The sequence below is a fragment of the Sinocyclocheilus anshuiensis genome, unplaced genomic scaffold (genome assembly GCF_001515605.1).
Source record: "Sinocyclocheilus anshuiensis isolate Anshui unplaced genomic scaffold, SAMN03320099.WGS_v1.1 scaffold834, whole genome shotgun sequence".
NCBI lineage: Eukaryota > Metazoa > Chordata > Actinopteri > Cypriniformes > Cyprinidae > Sinocyclocheilus > Sinocyclocheilus anshuiensis.
The window spans coordinates 102,646-108,752 of record NW_015540885.1 but is presented as its reverse complement, the minus strand read 5'-3'; the positions used below and the strand labels follow the sequence as shown (position 1 = coordinate 108,752).

The 6,107-nt window shown below is 37.1% G+C and overlaps 1 long non-coding RNA gene across 1 annotated transcript in view; it reads right to left on the bottom strand.

Annotated features, from left to right (window-relative positions):
• The window catches only part of LOC107688646 (uncharacterized), a 24,177-nt gene that overhangs the window by 17,017 nt on the left and 1,053 nt on the right, over window positions 1-6,107 (bottom strand). The window contains exon 2 of the long non-coding RNA XR_001634251.1: window positions 3,800-3,873. This is a non-coding gene — a long non-coding RNA (uncharacterized LOC107688646). The remainder of the gene's footprint in view (window positions 1-3,799; window positions 3,874-6,107) is intronic.

Below are 6,107 nucleotides of genomic sequence, written 5' to 3'. Positions count from 1 at the left end.
ATTGTTTTTTTTGGGGGGGGGGGGGGGTTCTACAGGTTTTATGAAGGTAACACAATGCATCAATACGTTCTCTAAATGTAAGTGTGTAGGTTAGTTTTAAACTTTAAAAGGATGCTTTGATATGTGATTAGAAACGACAAAAATACTGAGGGCTAAATTAAGTTAAATTAATATAGTTAAGAAAGTCATATACACCTAGGATGCCTTGGGGGTGAGTAAAACGCAGCCTAATTTTCATTTTTGGGCGAACTAACCCTTTAAGGCTTTTTAAGACCTGCAGGAACCCTGTTTTTTTTTTAAGTCCAAATTAATTTCCGTGCTAATTAGTACTGTATCGAACCCATAATATTCCTTTAATAAGATGATAACTGATGTGCACAACAACCTGTATACTCTGAATATTGATGGCAACCAAGTTGCTTTGGATCAGATAAAAGCCTCAAGAACAGCACTTTCACCTCATTATGTGAAAATAGAGACTTTAGGGATTTGAGATGATTGACCCAATAATTATCCAAATTCCCAAACTAAGCGTGTTCATGCTGGAATTACCATAATTACGAGACTGTCTGACTTGTAAAAAGTGTCCTCATTGAATTTGCAATTCCAATTTGTAAACTGAATTATTATTATTATTATTATTAATAATATTTGCATTATTTGCTATATTTTTGTCTATTCATTACTCAAATTTCACAGATTAATTTTGCTGGCAATAGTGTTGCCACAGAAGCACACAATTCCAAGTCTGAAGACATGAACAGATCGGAGTGCAAACATCCCAGACTGTAATCTAGTAATTACTGTAATTACATGGTGTGAATGCACCATAAGTCAAAGGACCCAAGACTGAGATTTGAGAAGGTCATTAATGCCAAGTTTCATATAGTTTTGTGGAAATTTAGCGAACAATTTTTGCTGATTTTTTGCAATTTTATTTTATTTTTTATAGTACAGGCCTCACGAGTGCTGTGTTTCCAATTGCTTCAAAGATTTTCCACTTTGGGATTTTCCATATTCAGCTCTACATGTTTACACATTCAATATTTTCAGCACATACCTACAATTTAAAAAAACAGTTCACCCAAAAATTAAAAAAACTTTCATACATTCTATGCTCATTATTCCAAACCCATATGCTGTTGTTTTTTTATGGAGACTTTCTGAAGAACCTTCACACAGCTGAAGCACTGAATAAGCTATTTCCAATACAACAACAGGGCCTCAAAAAATATCTCATTAGCCAATATGACTTGATTACATGTCTTCTTAAGGCATAAAATAGGTTTGTATGAGGAACTGACCAAAAAAGTCTGTAACATGGAATATGGCGCACAATCTGTATGGACTTCTTTTACGATCATTTTAGGATGCTTTTATGTTTTGTTTTTTTTGTCCATTTTGGACAGTCCAGATGACTATAAACTGTGGTTGTATATGCAAGAGATTCGTAACAATTCTTCAGACATTTAAACTTTTGTGTTCCACAACAGCACACAGGTCGCGCAACCCTCTACATTGCGAGTAGATCACTCGCATATGCGACTAAATCTTCACTCTGGGCGACTAAATGATGTCTAATATTAGCCAATTGCTAATACATTCTCAGATTTTATTCGCCAGTGTGTGAGTTGGAGGCTAAGTATAAGTGTAGCTCAGATATATTTTCACTCGCCGAACACTCTCTGACTGAGCGCTTCAGAGTTTCACTCTACGCCAAGCGATCTGTGCTGTTTTTCAGTTCATCTGAATGGATGCACAGCGCACCTGTATTTAACGTACCGTAAACTCTAGTGTGAAGGATAATAATAACCAACTCTTTATTACCTTTGTTACAACATTCAGTGTTATGGAAAAGAACCATAATGACAGAAATTCGCACATTTATAAACTGTAAGAAGTAAAAAGCTACAATTTGAGACCAGAAACGCATCACGTAACTGTAAGAGTAAATAATATTTATAATAATAATAACTATGCACCCCTTTTATGAATTAATCTTTTCTGTTTCTTATAGCAGTTTTGTATTGTTTGTGGTGTGATCAACATTTGCATAAGTAGTAGACGTGCTAGGGAAGTAACACGTAACATTTTAATTATATTTTGCTAAAATGATTATAAAACTGTGCCATTTTACATATATATTATCAGTCTGGCGAGTAAACTAAAAAAATGTACTAGCCAATGGCGATTCAATTGCCAAGGTGTCCGTAGAGGGCTGTCGCATGAGGGCTAATAAACAACAACAGAATTATCATCGGTTTTTTTGCTGCACTATCCCTTTAATTAAAATTTCATAACAGAATAACATCGGTCTGTGGCTTCTTCATCTACTTTGGTAAGAGTTCATGATTGAGTAAAAACATGTGTATGTTCAGAGGGTGAGAGAGGACAGAATGTTCAGTCCAATCTCAGCCCACAACATGACACTTAATCACACCCATCCATTATGTGATTCACAGAATGATGAAATCACTGGATTAATAAATCTAATAATGATCTATTACAAGTGTGCTCTGTCGCGAACCCATTTTAGGAGAAAGCCGCTGAGATTTGAGAAGTTTAAGAGTGCACAAAGGTGGACAGGTTGAGTCAAAGCACTGGGAACCAGCCCCGACCACACAACCCTGGAGATTAAGAAGAACCTGGACAAATCAGCATTACAAACTCCATCAAAAACCAGAAGCACAATGTGAACTACAGCAATGGCCAGTAAGATGTGATGAATCAGTCCATCGCCCTACAGCAAGAGGTTTAACATGCCAACACCGCACGCAAACAAACGCCTCGAGAGGTGGAGATGAACATGGAAAAATACAAATTTCATTCCCACAAATCATTGCTTTCTGAAACAGAATCTGTTTAAAAAACTAAAGTTATGGAACTTTTCTCAATGGGATTACTGATTCATAGGGTGTTAGAGAGCAATCCAAGAGGAAAAAAATAGCTCAGAGATTGCTCTTCCTAAGCTCAGGAGACTTAATTGTGATTCTCATATATCTCTCATTTTTCTATCAACAGCATTTCAGATGTTTCATCACGTTTAACATCACATGGAGACTTTTGCTTGAGTCTCCTTCTTCTCACACTTGTCTCCTGAGACAAAAACTCTAAGAGACAATGGTCTCTTTTAAAGTTTTAGAAGAGATCTCATCATCTTCACACACTTGCTCATATTTTTCTCCTTAACAACAGACCCTGGATCTCTCACATTTGTTTCTTTTAAAGCTTTAGAAGAGATCTCAAAAACATCACACACTGTGTTTAGATCTTTCTCCTTAGAGACACTGGTGGTCTCACATTTGTCTCCTCTAAAGTTTCAAACAAGATCTCAACAACATCACACACCATGCTTAAATATTTCTCCTAAAATAAAGACTCTTATGCAGTACACTTTAGGTACTAATATGTACTTATAGGCCTGGTTTCACAGTCAGAGCTTAGACTAAGCCAGGTTTAGCCCATGGTTCAATTAGGACTTTTAAGTATCTTTTATAAACGTTCCTTAGAAAAAAACATTACTGGTGTGCATCTTGAGACAAAACAATGGCACTGATATAAAATATGTTAAGTGCAAGTTTCTTTGAGTTAAAACAGCTCAGATATTTTGGTCTGGGACGAGGCTTAAGCCTGGTCTGTAAAACCGGGGGATAAAGTACTAATATGTACAATTAAGGAACCTATATAAACCATTTATTGGTAAATAAGCTACAAAGATGTACCTTTTAGCTTTTGTACCTTGTTTTTTTTTTTTTTTAGGGTGTATGTTAAAAATGGTTTGTTTGTTTCTGACACTTACCGCAGTGGGTAACTTCTTAGTAGCTTCCGTAATAACCTGACTCAAAGGCCTCCATAAGTGGAATGCATATCGACCTAAAAGCAAATGTAATAAAGGGAAAAAAAGGTTGAAAAGTGTGCCACTTGATAGCAAACCATTTACAGAGTTAATTTCCAGGATTAACAAAGTTGGTTTAAGGGTGAAACCAAGGTCAAAACCACATTTTAGTCTTATTCAATATGTGTTAAAGGTGAGGTCGCCTTTCAACTTCCCTTGGTATTTATTTGGTCAGGGTGCTGTGAACTGCCAGTGGTTGTGGTACGACTGAGAAGCAACACACTGCAAGTCAGCACTCAATTAAATGAACATATAATGCCTTCGAACATCCAGAATTCAATAAAGCAGCTGTGAAAGGCTGTTGAGCGGCTCATTTAACCCAACCAAACTTTAGGTGAAAAATCGTTAAAATAATTCATTATGGGAAAATTTTTGGATTTTCATTTCATCAAAAGGAAAACGTTATTTTGCTTTTCAGCAAAATAGCACTTGAGGCTCCCTCCACTGTAACCCAAAGCCCTGCCTCTGAGCTGAGCTGAGCAGACCACACACCGCCTCAGCTTTTGGCAGGAGCGCTGCCCCCTCGATGTACTGAAATGGGAATTAGCCCCCTTCCTCAAAGCGACCACAAGTGCTATTCCATCCTGACCTCACACAGCTATGGGTGGAAGACTTGGCGACTAACAATGATTAACTACCACGCAGCAGTAGGGAGGACAGGAGAGACACCTGCCAGAAAAGAATCAAATGTAAACGGGCCGATGACAAAGTCACTTAAATTATTTGGCCACATGCGGCCGTTTAAAGTCGCTTTGATTCCTTTAATGCTAGAGGCCACGTTGACCTCATTAACCAGACTGAGCTTCATCTGGGGGCTTGAACAAACACTCACAGTAAGAGCGGCTTAACCATCACCCTCATCAACATCGCCATCATCTTGAGTGCTTCCTTTAGAATCACATCATAAATATCTGTGGGCAGCTTTAACATACGGAAAGTTTAGCTAAATATTTTAAGAAGACAAAGGAGGAAAAAACTTTTATTACATTATACAATGGCTACTCTATTCCACTGTGAACCGCAACATGTGAGATTTTAGCTTACAAACATCCTGCCTAGAAACGTACTCTGAGCCAGAACGCAAACACGAACACTTCGCCAACACGGCGTTCCAAGAGTGCTGATATCTAGTTCAACAGCACTGGGATTTTTCGCCATTGATATCACTTTCCTTGTTTGTGTTTGCACTTTCTAGACAGACTGTCAGTCTGTGTATGAGTGGTAGGGAGTTGTCACTGATTCATTCACCTACTCATTCATTCAGGATCAAAACAAGTGATTGTCTTTATGAGTGAGTATTTAAATCATTCCCTCAACTGATTCATTCAAGCTAGGGCTGTCATTGTATGAATGCATTAATCTAAATAATTAGTTATGGAATAAAATAACACGTTAAAATTTTTAACACAGTTAGCACATCCACCCCACGTACGTCATCTTACATTTCATGAGGTGTGTTTGGTTTCAAGCGGCGCTGTGCAGATCGATCAGGAGACCAGAGGTCATTGTATGATTGGCTGAGGTGCCTCACGTGATCCAATTTAGCCGTTACAACCCTCTATATTGAGAGTAAATCACTTGCATATGCGACTAAATCTTCACTCTGGGCGACTAAATGATGTCTAATATTAGCCAACGGCTAATAAATTCTCAGATTTTACTCGTCAGTGTGTGAGTTAGAAACAGAGTTCCTTTGGAATTCTTCAGCTTTTAAGAACTGCCGGGTTTTCCTGTAGTAGACGGAACTAATGCGCAAACGACAATCTCATTGGCTGGCGCTCACCTATTATCTTCCCTGTTTTGATTTCAGCGAATCAGTTCGAGCAAACGCACACAACCTGATTAATATTCATGATTCAATATTCAATATTCACTCATTAATCCTTAGTACGTTTTAATATTGTTTTTATTAGTAGAATTCGTATAATAATAATAGTAATATCTTATCAGTGTTATTGTTCGGTTTTTTTTTACAGGAACACTGAATGACCAAAAAAAGCACCAGCACCAGTCCTAAGTTCATGGTTACCAAGTTTGAATTCTAATTACTAAACTTCTATTATTAAATAATACTTGATTATCATGTTATAATGCTTGACTGCTTGACTGACTGATATTAAGAGTGTACTTTCAGATACTTAAAAAGCTGTACCATTTTACAAACATTATATATGTTTGTAAAATGGCATAACTTATATATATTTTATATATA